This window comes from Bubalus kerabau, chromosome 10, assembly GCF_029407905.1.
Source record: "Bubalus kerabau isolate K-KA32 ecotype Philippines breed swamp buffalo chromosome 10, PCC_UOA_SB_1v2, whole genome shotgun sequence".
NCBI lineage: Eukaryota > Metazoa > Chordata > Mammalia > Artiodactyla > Bovidae > Bubalus > Bubalus kerabau.
This window is the reverse complement of record NC_073633.1, coordinates 57,649,151-57,666,879: the sequence shown is the minus strand read 5'-3', so window position 1 is coordinate 57,666,879 and position 17,729 is coordinate 57,649,151. Positions and strand designations below refer to the sequence as shown.

General features: G+C 46.5%; 1 protein-coding gene across 1 annotated transcript in view; it reads left to right on the top strand.

Moving 5' to 3' along the window:
* The first annotated feature begins 9,667 nt into the window (after nt 1–9,667).
* MYZAP (myocardial zonula adherens protein) overlaps nt 9,668–17,729 on the top strand; it is a 124,100-nt gene continuing 116,038 nt past the window's right edge. The window contains exon 1 of the mRNA XM_055537832.1: nt 9,668–9,740. The gene's annotated coding sequence lies outside the window, so the exon portion shown is untranslated. The remainder of the gene's footprint in view (nt 9,741–17,729) is intronic.

Sequence of the window (17,729 nt, the reverse complement as noted above, 5' to 3'; positions counted from 1 at the left end):
CTCTAGTGTATGTGAAGTGGTATCTTATTATGGTTTTTATTTGCATTTTCCTGATGGCTAATGATGTTGAGTAGCCAGGCAATCATTTTTATCTAATATTTGCTCATTATCTCTTAGATTCTCATTGTGGTGTTCCAACCATTTCCCAAACTTCACAAGGTCCTAATTCCTTTATTTCCAGAGATCGCATTGCTTTTGCTATTCTTAACCATTTCCATGTACCGATTCATTCTTCAACAAAATAGTTATTGGGCTTCTTTTACATGGCACATGCTAATGGCGGGGGATATACAACTGAGGGGCCACTTATAGTCCGATGGCAACATGTCACCATGGGACTCCTCTGCTTAAAATGCTTCAGTGACATCTTAAAATTTAGGATAAAATTTATTAGCAAAACCCATGGCAACTGGGGTTCAGTTTATATATAAGTGTTAGGCCAGCCCAGTCACCTTCCTTGCTAGTCTCCCTGCCTCATACCTTCTGCTGACATCTTAGGCTCCAAATGAATAATACTTTCATGCAGCTTGGCCCTGTCCTCCACTGCCCCTTCTAGACAGTAAACTTCTCCAAGGCAGACATGGATTCTAATTCATCCTTGCATTTCCCACAACACTAGGGCAGTACTTGGCAACTTGAAAGTACTGAATACAATACTATATGATGTACTTGATACATTTACCACTTTAATTAGTAAATGAATAGATGGCTAAATAAGAGAATGAATGAAAATATCTGGTTCTGCTGGGTGGTGCAAGATATTTTAGTTTTTAGTTGGCTGAAGCTGGGCTCTATTCATTCATTTTAAACTAGCCTGAATGATATCCAGGCCTGCCGAACTGAGGGTGGCTTTATTTTAGTTGAGTATTTATAACTGTTAGTGATGGTCTAAGAAGTTTTAAGTCATGGCATGTTCAGATTTGCTTGTGCCCTCTAGGGTTATAATAAAAATGAAATACAATGCCCTAACATAACATAAAATACCCACAGTGTGAATGTCTACATGCTGAACAGAGTCATGTTTGGGGGCCTGTGTTGAAATTTCCGTGGACATCTGGAGAGTAAAAAGGGTCCAGTTGTGGTGCCCCTCTCCTTTCACTCTCATCCGGGCAGGACAAAGGTCTCTCTCCACCCAGGGCAGGAACATGTTTCTTTCCTGAAAGTTTTGTTGAGGAAGGGATGGAGGGGGCAGGAGTGGGCTTCTCCTGGGGGTATCCAGCCAGGCCTGGCCCCATGGGAGACAGGATGTGGGCCAGTCAGGCCCTCCAGCTCCCCCCAACCAGGCTGTTTCCTTTTCAGAGGTCTGTAGCTTGGCTCACATGAGGCAGCAGTGATAAGCACATTGTCCTGAAATGTAAACTGAGGAGGGAGGAAGCGCCTGGCATGGGTGATACGTCTGTCTGCTTATTCGCTGAGCATGTTGTTTGGGGGACATAACGTACCCTGTGGGGATGGTATTTTCTGAGGTGTTTGGGAAGATGATGTCCAGATGAAGGGCTAAGACACTGATGACATCTGAAGTAGGACGAAGGTCTCATAGCCAGTCTAAGCTTGCCCTGGGTCTTCCCTCAATTCCTTCCTCTATTTCAAGGTCCCCAGTGGTCCATGCTCTGACCACCACATCCCCAGCCTCTGGTGTCATTTTTTCCCCCCCATGCCTTCTCCAGGATCCCTTTTCATGCTCACAGCTGCCCACAGCTCCTCCTCCTCTGAGCCCTTCTCTCCAATTCCCTCCTAAAATTAAATAATTAGATGTTCGCTAATAGGGCAGGCTACAGTTCATGGGGTCGCAAAGAGTCAGACGTGACTGAGTGGCTAACAGACAGAATAGGGCAGTGGAAAAGGCTACGGCACGCAGCCGTCTCTGCTCCTCGCATGCGTTGAGCACTTTCCATGTGCCAGGTGTTTTACTTATGTTATTCACTCAATCCTTACAACTTAAAAGACAATGCTGCTAAGTCGCTTCAGTCACGTCTGACTCTGTGAACTCAGCCCACCAGGCTCTACCGTCCCTGGGATTCTCCAGGCAAGAACACTGGAATGGGTTGCCATTTCCTTCTCCAACACATGAAAGTGAAAAGTGAAAATGAAGTCGCTCAGTCATGTCCGACTCCTAGCGACCCCATGGACTGCAGCCTACCAGGCTCCTCCATCCATGGGATTTGCCAGGCAAGAGTAATGGAGTGGGGTGCCATCGCCTTCTCCGATAATTACTGTTTTCCCCAGTTTACAGTTGAGAAACTGAGGCTCAGGGAAGAAAACTGGTAGCCCTGGTATCTGAATAATGGAGAGCTCTGTAATTTACACTTATAGTCTGATGCAGAGATCTTACTCTCATCCAATATATTATATTTCCTTCCTGCTACCTGCCAGGCACACCGTGACTATCTGGTGCAACAGAGATGCATAAGGCAGCCTTCAGTTCAGTTCAGTTCAGTTGCTCAGTCGTGTCCAACTATTTGCGACCCCATGAATTGCAGCACGTCGGGCCTCCCTGTCCATCACCAACTCCGGGAGTTCACTCAGACTCATGTCCATCGAGTCAGTGATGCCATCCAGCCATCTCATCCTCTGTCGTCCCCTTCTCCTCTTGCCCCCAATCCCTCCCAGCATCAGAGTCTTTTCCAATGAGTCAACTCTTCACATGAGGTGGCCAAAGTACTGGAGTTTCAGCTTTAGCATCATTCCTTCCAAAGAAATCCCAGGCCTGATCTCCTTCAGAATGGACTGGTTGGATCTCCTTGCAGTCCAAGGGACTCTCAAGAGTCTTCTCCAACACCACAGTTCAAAAGCATCAATTCTTCAGTGCTCAGCCTTCTTCACAGTCCAACTCTCACATCCATACATAACCACTGGAAAAACCATAGCCTTGACTAGACGGGCCTTTGTTGGCAAAGTAATGTCTCTGCTTTTGAATATGCTATCTAGGTTGGTCATAACTTTCCTTCCAAGGAATAAGCGTCTTTTAATTTCATGGCTGCAGTCACCATCTGCAGTGATTTTGGAGCCCCCAAAAATAAAGTCTGACACTGTTTCCACTGTTTCCCCATCTATTTCCCATGAAGTGATAGGACTGGATGCCATGATCTTCATTTTCTGAATGTTGAGCTTTAAGCCAACTTTTTCACTCTCCACTTTCACTTTCATCAAGAGACTTTTTAGTTCCTCTTCACTTTCTGCCATAAGGATGGTGTCATCTGCATATCTGAGGTTATTGATATTTCTCCCAGCAATCTTGATTCCAGCTTGTGTTTCTTCCAGTCCAGCGTTTCTCATGATGTACTCTACATATAAGTTAAATAAGCAGGGTGACAATATACAGCCTTGATGTACTCCTTTTCCTGTTTGGAACCAGTCTGTTGTTCCATGTCCACTTCTAACTGTTGCTTCCTGACCTGCATACAGATTTCTCAAGAGGCAGGTCAGGTGGTCTGGTATTCCCATCTCTTTCAGAATTTTCCACACCCTTGAGCAATAGGGTTGTAAAGAATGATGAATGGAGAAGCACTGCAAAGGCAGTGATGAAGAGGAGAAGCTGGGGAGATTGGGAAAGCATGGGGGGAAGCATGAGCAAAGGCACTGTGCTCAGGCTGCAGGCTACTGACCCCTGTTCTCCCACTCCCCTGGCTGCAGGGAGCAGTGGATGCTGATGGCTGAACGGAACTGCCCTGGGCTAGAAGGAGCCGCTTTGCCCAATGTGAGGCCGCCTCCTCAGGGGAAGCCTGAATCCAGGGATTGGTCAATAGGTGAGTACAAAGATTCGGTCCCCTTGCCTCAGTTGAGCACAACTCTGAAAGGCCATCCCAGCTGCAGAGGATCCAGCCCCAGGGCTCAGCCAAGGCCTTTCAGATCAGACCCTTACCAGTCTTGCTCCCATCACCCCAGGACATGTGTGTGTCGACTAAAACGATGCACAACATGCAGGTTAACTTTTATTTGGGAAAAATGAGGACTTCAGCCCAGGAGATAGCGTATCAGATAGCTCTGAGAGACAGTTCCAAAGAGGCAGTGGGGGAAGATCAACATATGAGATTTTGGTGAAGAGGGAGTTCAGTGCAGTCAAGTGCTTACTTTATAGGAGGTTTTCTGCTAGTCATGAGGAGCTGATATCACCGTGAAGGAATTGGGTGCTTTTCTAGATATGAAGAGATGCAAGGACTGGGATCATGAAATCAGTTCCTGAGAATATCTGTCTAAAGACCTGTTCCACCAATTTCCCTGGAGCACAGAGTGCCTCGGTCTCCGCTCTGAACTTCCCTCAGGCTGTTGAACGTTGGTAGCTGCAGCAGCGCGGGGTTCAGTCTCCGCAGAGGCGGATGGCAGATACCCCTGTTGTTGCTGTTCAGTCAGTGGCAAGTGCTCTCGGAAAGTGCCAATCTGTAGTTGACATGTGTACCCCTAAAGACCTTCTGCACACAAGCCTACCTCAGAGTGTGTGTCCCAGGGAACCAGGACGTGTGCAGGCACAGAGGTATAAAATTGCCTAGCATGTTCCAGAAAGGAAAAATAGCCCAAGGCAGCTGCAGTATAGAATGTGGAGGTTGTAGGATTACTCTGTAGATGGTTCCTCCTGCACTGTTTTAATATTATTTTTTATTTATTTGGCTGCATCGGGTCTTAGTTGTGATACTTGGAATCTTCGTTGCGTCATCCTGAATCTTTTGTTGTGGTGAATGGGCTCTCTAGATGTGGTATGTGGGCTCATAATTGTGGTGCATGGGCTTAATTGTCCCACCGAATGTAGGATCTTAGTTCCCCGACCAGGGATCAAACTCACATCCCCTGCATTGCAAGGTGAACTCTTAACCACTGGACAACAGGGAAGCCCCTCCTCCTGCACTGTGCTCTGAACATTCAGAGATGGACACGTAGCTCCTTTTCTCAGGAATCTAGGCTGTGCCTCTGCCCCACAGAGGCCTGACCTATTATAAGGTTAACTGCTTACAACTTAGGACAAATGGCAGTTTCTAAGCCAAAGGAATAACAACAAAGAAATGTTTGGCAATCATTTTATGGATGCTTTTGGAATGTCAAAGCTTACAAGCGACCTTAGAACACATCCAGTCCAGAAACCCTCAGTTACCACATAGACGTGAAGCCCCAGGGAGGTGCCATGACTTCAGGTGAACGCAGATCGAGTCAGGGCCACCACTGGAACTCAGGTCTCCTGTCTTCCTGTCCATTGGCCTCTCTACCTCTCCTTGGAGATCAAACCAGTTAATCCTAAAGGAAATCAGTCCTGAATATTCATTGGAAGGACTGATGCTGAAGCTGAAACTCCAATATTTTGGCCACCTGATGCAAAGAACTGACTCATTTGAAAAGACCCTGATGCTGGAAAAGATTGAAGGCAGGAGGAGAAGGGGACAACAGAGGATGAGATCGTTGGATGGTATCACCGACTCAATGGACATAAGTTTGAGCATGCTCCGGGAGTTGGTGATGGACAGGGAAGCCTGGTGTGCTGCAGTCCATGGGGTCGCAAAAGAGTCGGACATGACCGAGCAACTGAACTGACTGACCTCTCCTCAGGGGGGTTTATACCTAATAACAAATAAGAACTTAAACACTAGCCCATGATCTTTGCTCAAGGGCTGTACTGACAGTGACTTGTCCATGTGAGGGCAAATTGCCCTGGAAGAAGATGGTCACCCAGCTTCCCCCAGGGGCTCCCACAGTCCTCCACAAGGCTCCCCACAGTGAGCCTGCTCCTGGTGCCAGGCACAACAAGGCTCAGTGTTGTTCCAGAACCTGCTGTACTTCCTTACTCCCTATCAGATCACATCCAGCCGCTTTTCTCCAGCCATGGTCAAGGTGAGTGTGGAAGCCGTAGAGCACCGTCAGGGGGCACTCTGCCTGTCAGGCACCTGCTTGGGATTTAGTCCTGGCTTCTCTTCACCTCACTTCTAGGCTTAGATGGGCCCCCTCCCTTCTCTGAGGAAAGGGTTATCGGATAAGCTGACTTTCAGCTAGGGCACTGGTTAGGACCATTAGCCTCAGCACATTAGCCTCTGATAAATGGATGATTCCAACCCAGCACCGTATAGGATACCACAGTGCTCAACTTCCGCTGTCCTGTCCTTTCCCGGTGACTTTGCCCTTTGACCTGCCTCTCAGAGCCTGGCAAATATTAACCCGCACAATCAGGCTCTGTGTGAACTTCTCTTTCCAGATAAGGCACCTTTCTTAAAAAGTTGCCCCCGAGCAGGGTCTCCCCAGCTAGGGGTTGTGGTTTGCTGGCTTCCTATGAGTTCCTTGTAGTAGTGATTCCAGTGCGCAGGGAGGGTCCTGTGGTCAGGTAAGCTGGAGAAGCGCTGCGCAGTTTGTTATTTTTGGAAGATGTTCCATTTACTTGAGGGCGAGAAGTCCTACCCTTAATCTGCCTACTTTCTTTGAACCTAGATCTTCCCAATTTCACTGAACTGCAGAAAATTTTTTTAAAACAGAATACACCTTAACCTCCTTGAGGGAACTTACCCTCACCTCTTTCTGAGCTCAATTTCTCTCATCCATCCTGCGGTTTACAACCAGGCTTTCCTGTCTGGGTCACTCTCCTGGCGTCACTGTTCTGTGTCTCTGCCATGTCCCTTCTGCACACTGGGGTGTGGCCTTGCTCCCTGCTTCTTGTTCCGGTGTGCCTGGAAATAAGGGGGTTTCCTGAGACACGGAACTTACAGTGCTAAAGCCAAAGAAAATCCCAGGCGCCCTGGGACATGTTGGTCTTCTGTACTGAGCCCTGTTTCTTGCCTGCAGCCCCAGGCCTCTCCTGAGATTCCCTGTCCCTGGCCTCAGCCTACCTGGGGCTGTGACCACAAGGTGCTTACATGCCCAGCCTCTCCCTCTCTCTCAGCTAAACCCCATCTCCTCATCAGCACCCACAGGGGGAGTAAGTTCCCCTCTTAGCAGACCCTTAGTGATGCCCCTCTGAGCAGACCCTGTCTGACCCCATCTTATCCACCCCAGATAGACTTGGAAAACCCTAGCACCCCACACATTCCTCCCCAGGCTCATGCCTCTGACAGGCACAAGGTAGCTAAGTGGCTCTCAGGAGGGGTCATGGCGATTTTGCCGCAGCTGTGAGAGCGGATGGGGCAGGGGCCACCCTGACATTGTGTGTGGAAGGCCAAGAGCCAGCCTGTCCAGGAAAGAGAAGCTGCAGCCTCCCAGGCCCCCCTCTGTTCCTCTCTGCTCTGCTGCCAGTTGCAAGGTTGGGGGGATTGTTACTGTGTTCATCTCTGGACCACAGATGCCCACTCTGATGAGTGAATAGTCTCTGCCATCAGGGTTCACTCGTAGAGGAGGAGGATGTTGGAGACACAGGGCTGAGTGAGTGCAAGCAATTGTTAAGTTGTGGTGCATTAAAACCAACAGAGCGATTAATTTGTCCCTTGTTTTTACTGCTGCAAATATTTTTCCATTTCTACCAGTCTTTTCCCAAGCCTTTCTATTTCCAGGGCCTTTTGTGTAGTTCCAGATCAGGAGTTCTTTTGTTCATTAAAGCCCTGACTTATTGGGAGACTGGTGATGTTTGCTTTTGAAGGGGAGGGGAGGAGGTGACCTGCAGAAGGCAGGCAGAAATAGCCATATGACATGGAGGTTTGGACCAGAAGTAGATGTTTTCCCAGGTCTGGTGAGCAGTGGATCTCAACAGTATCCCTGTCCGAGGTGCTGGGATGTGGGATGGACTGATCTGGACACGCTGCCTTCCCTGGGACCCTGGAAAAAACCTTTCAACCTGTAGAATAATCCTACTTTGTGTCTATTCTGTGCCAGGCATTGTTGTAGATGCTGGGATTAAAGGAGTGAACAAAGCAGATGGAAATCCTGGCCCTTGTAGACCCTGAATCTTAGGGGAGCTAGACAAAAGCCAAATGCTCAAGACTTGGGCTTTTATCACAAACAGCCATGAAGCCATTGGAAGGGTCTGTACAGAGAGGAGTGTAGAGTTAAAAGGATCACGGTAGCCTCTGTGTTACGGATGGAATCACTGTAGTGGGACAGAGGTAGAAAGACCAGTTCAGAGGCTATTTCAAGGATCCAGGGTAGAGGTGATGGTGGCTTAAATGTTGCCAATGAAAAGCCTTTAGGTTTTGGAGATGCTTTGGAGGTAAAGCCAGATAGATAAAATGTGAGCTATGAGATTAAAAGGAGAAATCATGGATGACTCCAGGGATTTTGGCCTGAGTAGCTAGAAATATAGTCTTCATTAACTGAACTGGGAAAGGCTGTGGCAGGAATAATGTTTTTTGCAGGGGGGAGGGATATCACACAGAGAGAGCAGAGCCCTCGCGTCCTCAACCCCTCCCCTCCCCCCCGCCCCGGGTTTTCAGGCAAGACCACACTGGCCCGCGTGGCTGTGTGTGGGTCAGAAATGACACCTCTTTTAGTTAGGGAGTTTGAAATAGACATGTACACACTGCCATTTTAAAATGGATAACCAACAGGGCCCTACTGTATGGCGCATGGAACTCTGCTCAATGTTATGTGGCAGCCTGGATGGGAGGGGAGTGGGGGGCGGGGAATGGACACATGTACGTGTATGGCTGAGTCCCTTCGCTGTTCATCTGAAACTATCTCAATGTTGTTAATCAGTTATTCTCCAAGACTAAATACAAAAAAGTTTAAAAACCTTAAAAAGTTTTATTGGAGATTAAAAAAAAAAAGAAAGAAGTGGCAACTCTTCCTCTATCCGACAGCCCTGTGTTGAGGACATGGCTTGTCAAGGGGAACAGCTCCTCTTGCAGCCTGAACCCCTTGCTGTAAACAGCCTTCACAATCACACCCAGAAGCCCTGCCTGGAGTGACTAGCAGTGTGTCAGAAAGACCGTTACAGCAGGATGGGACCAGATGGCTACCTGGAGCAGCGTCAACTGAGCTTAAAGAAATAACTGTGTCCTGTGTCATGTTTTAAAGTACATTGTGTACTTGCCTCAGCAGCTCCAGTGAGTGGAGCCTACTTACATGGGTTCATCAGAGGTATAAAGGCAGGAAACAAAATTAAGGAGTATTGTTGGTCTTCTTAGGATTAAAAATAATGAATGCTGTTCTGTTTTGAAGTTACATGATCCTCTTTTATTACATGCTAAGACTAGATAAGTTCTCTATATTAATCTCTGTTTGTTTGTTTTTTTTTTTTCCAGAGAAGGGTATTCCCAGCAATGTTGAAGAAAGCATTAACCCTGACTGTTCGTTTTAAATATTTATTTATTTTATTTGCTTATTTTGGCTGTGCCAAGTTTTAGTTGGGGCTTTCAAACTCTTAGCTGCAGTGTGTGGGATCTAGGTCCTTGATCAGGGGTTGAACCTGGGCCCCCTGCATTAGGAGCGGGGAGTCTTAGCCACTGGGCCTCCAGGGAGTTCCCTATATTAATCTCTCAGAATATAGCAAATCAAATATAGGGAAGGAATGGCTTTTCCAAAGGTCTTATATTAGTACCAGTATGGAACACTCAACATACTAGCTTTGAAGAAGTTGTTCCAAGTCTAAAGGAGTGTTTCATCTTTTACACTCAGCATTGCCATCAAAATGACCAAGCAAATCGTGGTTTTCTTTAGTTTAAGGGACTTCATGATACACTATAGTCATATCATTTATATTTTACACTCTCATTCAAACCTCCCAATGACTCTAAGAGGTGGTACTGTTATTTTACAGGACAGAAGATTAAGACTTGGAGAGTGGAGATGACATGCCTGGGACACGTCAGCTAATGTGTGGCAGAGCCTAAACAGACACTCAGGTTAGTTTGGGTCCAGAGTTCTGTCTATTAAACAATGTTCCCCTGACTCCCCTGATGTGAAGTTCAGAATTCCATAACCCCAGGGTCACAAATTTCTGGAATTTGAAGGGAATAAGGGCATCTACTCTATGCCCCCTTCCCCACCTGCTGCCTGAATTCTCTCTAGTAATCCTTGATGAGATGTCTTCCCCCTGGTCCTTGTAGAAATGCTGGGTGATGGCGTAAGAAAAAGTTTGAGAAGCTTATTAGGATGTGAATTTCTGGGTGTCATCTCAGATCCATGAAATCAAGAGTGTCCTTGGGTCAGGACCCAGAAATATATTGTTATCAAGACCCCAGCTGGCTCTAGTCAGCAGCCAGGTTTGGAGACCACACTATAGTGATGGGGAATGCCCTGACTGCCTCACAAATTGGTCCTGCCTGTCATTTCCACCCTGAGCCATTTCTTTCCTTTATCCCCTCTTCTTGGGTAGCTCTGGCTTATTCCTTAAATTGCATTGAACTGCATCTCCTTGTAGCTTTTACCTACTGGGCCCCATTCTACATTTTGGGTTATACAGAACAAGTTTAACCACTCTGCCACTTGGCAGTGTTTCAAGAACTGAAGTCATCAAACCCCACCCTCTCCTAGAGGGTCAATTTTCCCAAGTCTGCCACCTACATCTCTCATTATATAGTGTCAAGTTCTTATATCATCTGCATCATGTTCTTCTGAAATCATTTGGGTGCTCCTTGTTCCTTTAAACTGAGGCACCAGAACCAAAGGCCACTTCCCGGGAGCCAGCATAGTAAGAACTTTCGCTTTTCTGATTCCAGACCCTGCCTTCCTCTAAAGGGATCTTGAAATTAGATGACATGTACTGGGTCTCCAAGGGGTGGGCCTCTGTGGAGCTACCGAGTTCTGCAGATGACCTTAGTACAATGATGCTGCTGAGCCTGGTCTCGTGCCCTGAGTTGGTGCAGCTGTTGATTCTGGACACAAGGTGAGGACCGTAGATGTATTCTTGCTGCGTCTTGTCAGATTCTGCTCCTTGTTCCAGCCTCTTGAATTTTGAGATCCTGCCTCTTCCATCAGTAGATTGAATGTTTCTTCACCTGATTCTTTCAGACTGTCTGTATTATTTACCCTGTTTTCTACCAGACTCTGGTTTAAGATTATTATTGTTCCAGAGATCTTTACTCTGAGTAGTGACGTATTGTATACCCCTCGGTATCTGTGTGTGTGTGTGTATGTATATATATATCTCTCCATATTTTATATAGTTAGAGTGGACACAGCTGCTGCTCACCTGATCGTCTAAGTCATCCTTTGCCAGCTCGTGTGTCAGTTTCCCGGCTTTTGTGTGGCTTTGGTGCCAATGTTCTGTGCCTATTAGGGACACAGACGTTTCTTGCCCCTATGGAGTGCCATAAGTGTCTGTGAGTTATATTCTACCTCTGTCCTCCACCCCGTGTACCAGAAAATTACCAGCTAACATAGGAGTAAGAAAGTCCAGCTCTTTGGTCTGGCGGCAGGACTAACTGAGGTTCAGTTTACATTCCAGAGCTGTCCATGGGATCAAGATCTGGACTTTACCTAAGAGGGTGCCCTTGCTGACTCCTTCCCCTTTCTGAGACCCTACTCCCTTCCTGGTTGCTCCTGAAGGCACTCCTCAATAATCCCCTCCACAGGGATCCTTGGTTCAGAGTCTGCTTCTGGGAGAAGCTGACCTAAGATGGTGGTCATAGTGTAAACAGATGTTATCAGCTGTTCCACATGAGTATACATATAAACATTTCAAGACTTTAAAATTTTGTTTATTTATTTTTTAAAACATTTATTTATTTGGCTGTACCAGGTCTTAATTGAGTCATTCAGGATCTTTCATTGCAGCGCAAGGACTCTCTAGTTTTGGCGCTTGGCCTCAGTAGTTGCTCCACGACATGTGGGATCTTAGTTCCCCGACCAGGGATTGAACCTGTGTCCCCTGCATTGCAAGGTGGATTCTTAACCACTGGGCCACCAGGGAAGTTCCAGGGCTTTTTTTATTAAAAAAAAAAAATCCTTTTTGTAGATTAGCTATTTTAATTTTAGTAGAGTCAAATACAGGTATAACTCACATATTAACTGGTCCAAATAGGATCTACTGACCAGTCACCACAAAGTCAGTGTCTTTTGCAGCAAAACTCCTAAATTGCTCAGGGAAGCATGAGAGTGGCAGAAGGAGACATTCTTTGTGCCACGTGCTGGGAAAGGCCCCTAATTCCTTTAACATCTCTCACTGCACTTATGCCTTCCCTTCTGTGATTTTTTTTTTTTTTTTTTTTGACATTGGGTGGAGCCTGTTTCCTCTTAAAGACAGTCACCAGACTGTCTTCCTGAAAAAATAAATACATAAGATTTCTGCCTTTGCACCCGCAAGTTTCCTACCACCAGCCCACGGGGCTCCTTGGACAAGCCAGGAGGGTGTCTTCCTCTAGGTGTCCAGGTGTGTCCCTTGGAGTTTAACACTTGGCAAAGTCCCAGGGCTAAAAAAGGAATCACTTATCCTTTACACATCCATTTTATTTACTGATTCCCCTCCCCTGGGTATCTATGGCACGATTGACTACTCACTGGGATAATGTAGGATTCACATAAGTCTTCCAACTTTTGATTGGTCGGTAAGTTTTGTTTGATTTTCTGCTTTTTGAATCCATCCTTTCCTTTCCTTTCCATCACTGCTGGGTCCTCCATTTCAGAGTCCCTTTTTCTCTTATCAATACTGTTTCCTATCGCTTGTTGGCCTTTTGGCTAAGATCAAGTGTAATACTTACTATTCCCAGGGAGTTCCCTGGCGGTCCAGTGGTAGGAATTAGGGTTTCACTGCCATGGGCTTGGGTTTGATTCCTGATCAGGGAACTAAGATCCCAAAAGCCATATGGTGCAGGCAAAAATTTACAAAAAGAAAATTGAAAAATAATATTATTCCCATAGACCCAAAAGTACTTGTCCTGTGGTCTCTGCCTTCCAGGCATAATAGTCTCTCTGCTGCCCCTTGTGTCATGGCCCTGCTTGTACACCTTCACTTGCCCCCTCGTCACCTGCAGATCGAGTCTCAATTTTATTCGAGGTTTTTACAGTCTAATCCTAGTCTACTTTGCTTGGGCCATTCCTTCCTGTTCTGAGGGTCAAGCTAGAGAGGCAAGCACACATTTCCCAGACGCTCTGATCTCACTGTGTCCTCTGGCCCCCAGTCCAGAATGTCCTGACATTTTCTTCCTCATTCTGTGGGGCCAGCTCCCATGCTGCCTTCTCAGAGGAGCCTTCCTGCTCTCTCCAGCTCAGTGCCTTGAATTCCTTTGTCCTCTGCCCACTACAGTGTTTTGGACATGCCTCAAGTCTGGCTCCTCTCCCAGTTTAAGAGGTGAACTGTCAAGGACATGGGCTTCCCTGGTGGCTTAGTGGTAAAGAATCTGATACCAATGCAAGAGATGCAGGAGATGTGGGTTCGGTCCCTGGATTGGGAAGATCTCCTGGAGGAGGAAATGGCAACCTACTCCAGTATTCTTGCCTGGGAAATTTCATGGATGGGGGAGCCTGGTGGGCCGCAGTCCATGGGTCACATACAGTCAGACATGACTTAATGACTGAGCAGGATCACACCTCAAGGACATAGAGTCTGAAGCTGTCTTGCCTGGGACTGAAGCTCAGCTCCACCACTTACTAGCATTGTTACCAGTGCTAGTCACTTCCCCTCCCTGTGATGTGATTTCCTCATCTGCAAAATAGGGGACATAATAACACCTTCCTCACTGAGGTGCTGGGAAGGTTCAATGAGACAATGCATTTTAAGCTTCTGAACACAGTCAGTGCTGCATAAGTGTTGGCTAAATTCACGTCTCTCTTCACAGATTAATTGTGAGTTCCCAGAAAGCAGTGGCTGTCTTACGTCTCTCTGTGTCCACTGTGCCTGGTACATAGTAGGTGCTTGGTACATATTTGTTCAGTGGATTGGCTTCTTACTAGCCAATGAATTGGGCATTTGTCCGTGAATTAACAGGTGAGCACAGGATTGTTTTCTATGAGTTTTATTCCCCAGAGTGGGTGTGCAGCAGGTTCCATCCCCTGTGTCTAGACAGGTTTATAAATTCTGTGTATCTGGGTGACGTGGCTGAGGTATTGGGTTCCTCTCAGTCTGCTTTCCTTATCTCTAGACCCTGTTCTCTGCTTCTCAGATATTCAGTGAATGTGGGGTATTTCTTGTTCTACTTTAGCCAAAGGAGCTTTGTAATTCAATACCCTTATCCTTGGGTTGGAAATGTGTCCTTTTTGTGTTGTGAAAAGTTGGTCTCTGTTTGGCATTCAGAATAGGAATATGCCAGGACTTTGAGGTGTTGTGATACCTGAATAGAAGAGGGTAAAAAAAGGGAACCCTCAAAGACAGAAGAGTGAAGAGAGCAAAAATACCAGGAAGCCGGGCATCACCTGGGCTCACCTCCTGTGTGTCCTGTTGAGCGATGCCGTACCTGATGGGTTCTGCCAAGAAATATAGGTTGTCTTTGCCACTCAGGACTTTGCTGGATAAGTGGGTCCCATCAGAGCTCCTCAGCTAAAAATGCCGATAGAGAGTTTGGAGAGAGCTCAGAAGAGAGCACCACAGATAATTCAGAAAGCAGTTGTTGTTCAGTCGCTAAGTCATGTCTGACTCTTTGTGACCCCATGGACACACCAGACTTCCCTGTCCATCACTATCTCCCAGAACTTGCTCAAATTGATGTCCATTGAGTCAGTGATGCCATCCAACCACCTCATTCTCTGTCGCCTCCTTCTCATCCTGCCTTCAATCTTTCCCAGCATCAGGGCCTTTTTTCAATGTGTCAGCTCTTTGCATCAGGTGGCCAAAGTACTGGAGCCTCAGGCCTTCCAATGAATATTCATTCATTGGAATCAAATCCAGTGTTGATTTACTTTAGGACTGACTGGTTTGACCTCCTTGCAGTCCAAGGAACTGTCAATAGTCTTATCCAGCACCACAATTCAAAAGCATCAATTTTTTGGCACTCAGCCTTCTTTATGGTACAACTCTCACATCCATACATGACTACTGGAAAAACCATGTGCTTATTCGCTCAGTCATGTCTGACTTTGTGACCCCATGAACAGTAGCCCTCCAGGCTCCTCTGTCCATGGGGATTTTCCAGGCAAGACTACTGGAGTGGTTTGCCATGCCTTTCTTCAGGGAATCTTTCCAACCCAGGGATCGAACCCAGGTCTCCCACATTGCAGGAGGATTCTTTACTGCCTGAGCCACCAGGGAAGCCCTGGAAAAACCATAGCTTTGACTATATGGACCTTTGTTGACAAAGTGACGTCTCTGCTTTTTACTACTTTGTCTGGGTTTGCCACCACTTTCCTTCCTTTAATTTCATGGCTGCAGTCACCGTCCACAGTGATTTTGGAGCCCGAGAAAAGAAAATCTGCCACTCTTTCCATTTTTTCCCCATCTATTTGCCATGAAATGATGGGACCAGATACTATGATCTTAGTTTTTTGAACTCCTTCACTCTCATCAAGAGGCTCTTCAGTTCCTCTTTGCTTTCTGCCATTAGGTTGGTACCATCTGCATTTCTGAGGTTGTTGATACTTCTGGCAATCTTGATTCCAGTTTGTGATTCATCCAGCCTGGCATTTCTCATGATGTAGTCTGCATATAAGTTAAATAAGCAGGGTGACAGTATGCAGCCTTGACGTACTCAGAAAGCAGAAGCTGAAGGAAATGCGAGAGTAGTCCAGGAGCTGGCTTGGGAGAAGGAGGTGCAATCCAGTGACTGATTTCAAGAAAATGAAAGGTGTGTTTATGCAGACATCTAAAATTTTCTACAGACCTGTGCGTCAGCAGAGAAATTTAGGACAGGTTTTAGTCATGTGGCTATTCCTGTGGATGGGAAGGTGTGGCAGCTGAAAGAGTTGTGTTATAGTGTCTGTTGCTTCCAGTGCAGTGGCATTCCTCCGTCACCAGTGCTCAGGGAGGGCCCGGAGGAGGCCGGACCAGTGCTGAAAGGGAGCGAGGTGACTGTCTGCACCAGAGCCTCTGTCCCTGTCCTCACCCCTCACTCCCAACGTCTTCTGGCTGGGCAGAAGTCCTATTTCCTGGACTATCATTTCATTGTGGACTTTTTCCCTTCTCTGCCAGCTCCAGCTTTTCATTGGTTGCTCAGTCCCTACCTGTCTTCCTATTAATATTTTCTTCCTCCTCCTCCTTCTTTCCCACTTTGGGCTCTCCAGTCCCCTCTCTTGCAGTTCCTTAGGTGTTGGCCTGGCATGGAGTGGCCGTAGCATAAGCCAGAGCCTGGCATCTGCCCACTCACAGGCCCTGCAGCCCTTAGTGCCAGCCGGTGTGGGGAACTTACCTGGCTGGGACAGTCCTGGGGACAACCCTGGGGCTCTGGCTGCTTGAGCTGACAAACTGCTTGGAGACTCTCACCTCCATTAGAAGCTGGATTAGAAAGGAGCTTAGTCTTAGTTTTGCTTGACTATGAGTGAGCTGAAGGATTGGTATGTAATATCCTTCCCCCCCTCCCCCCATTTCTTTATGTGGCTGCACTGTGTGACTTGTGAGATATTATTTCCCAGGTCAGGGGTTGAACCCAGATCTCAGCTATGAAAATACCAAGTCCTAACCACTAGACTACTAGGGAACCCCCTGTAATATCATTTCTTCATTCATCCAACATTTGCTGTGCACTTGCAACATACCAATTACTCTGTAATGTTTCTTCACTCACTCAGTGTTTATTGCACATTTACTACGTGCCAGTTACTCTGTAATATCATTTCTTCACCCATTCATTATTTATTGTGCATTTACTACATGCCAATTACTGTTCTAGGCACCAGACAGGCTTGGATGTAAGCAAGATCAAGTTTCCACCAAGAGGTCACGAGTGAATACGAAGTCTGCTACTTTTGTAATGAACTTTAATGCAGTACAAAAAGTATTAACAATATGAAAATGATTTGGATAGATAGGAGAAATGAATCCATAGCCCACCCTTCCTCTCAAATGCTGACTCCATCTTGAGCAATCACTTGGGTGGCTGCCATAATATAAATAAACACTGATGCCAGGTTATCTTGGGTCCGTCTGAACAGCAGCCCATTTCCTTTCTCCTCAAGGCAACATAACAACAACATTCACTAGTCTTTTTCTCCTGAGGTAATCATTCAGCTATCTCTAATCCATATTGACTTTCAACAGCCATATTTTGACCACTTCTTTTGGTTTATTTTTAATTTTTTTTTTTATCAAAGTGCTATACCTCTGAAGCTAATGCAACGTTGACCACTTTTTATTGGGACGCAGACCCATCATTTAGACTCTTTTTTAGAAGTGTGAGTGGATAGAAGGATGCAGGAAGGGTGTAGTAAAAAAAAAGGGGGGGGGGCCTGGAGTTAGAAGACTACAGGTCTAATCCCAGCTATTCACCATTTAACCTAATACCCCTAGGTCTCAGTTCCCTCGTTGGTAAAATGGAGGTGATAATAATATCCATGCTTTTGGTTATGGTGAGGTTTTGATGAGAAAAGGCATATGCAGCAGGGAAAATGCAGACAGAGCTGGGGTGATGATGATGATGATTGAGATGGTAAAGCACAGGGTGTGTGACATTGGGAAAGCCTGGGTGACATCAGTTAGATTCTCTGGTCTCAGTTTCCTCATCTGCAGAAGGAGCAAATCTTACAGGAGCATCTGGAATTTTGTTCAGCAACATTCCTTATATTCCTTGAGTGTCTTCTGTGTTGGTGCCGTACTGGGAATTCAGACTAGGGTGAGTCTGGACCCTCCCCCTCTGGAAGCTCACCACTGGGAAGGGGACAGACACACATATTGATGACTCTAAAGAAGACATGGTCTCAAAAAGCATTGAGATTCACGAGGGTAAGTGTTCAGGGCAGGAGGGTCCTGGAGAGCTTGGTAGGAAGGGAGGGTTTGGGCTTGAAAGCAGCAGCAGCAGCAGCAGCAACAA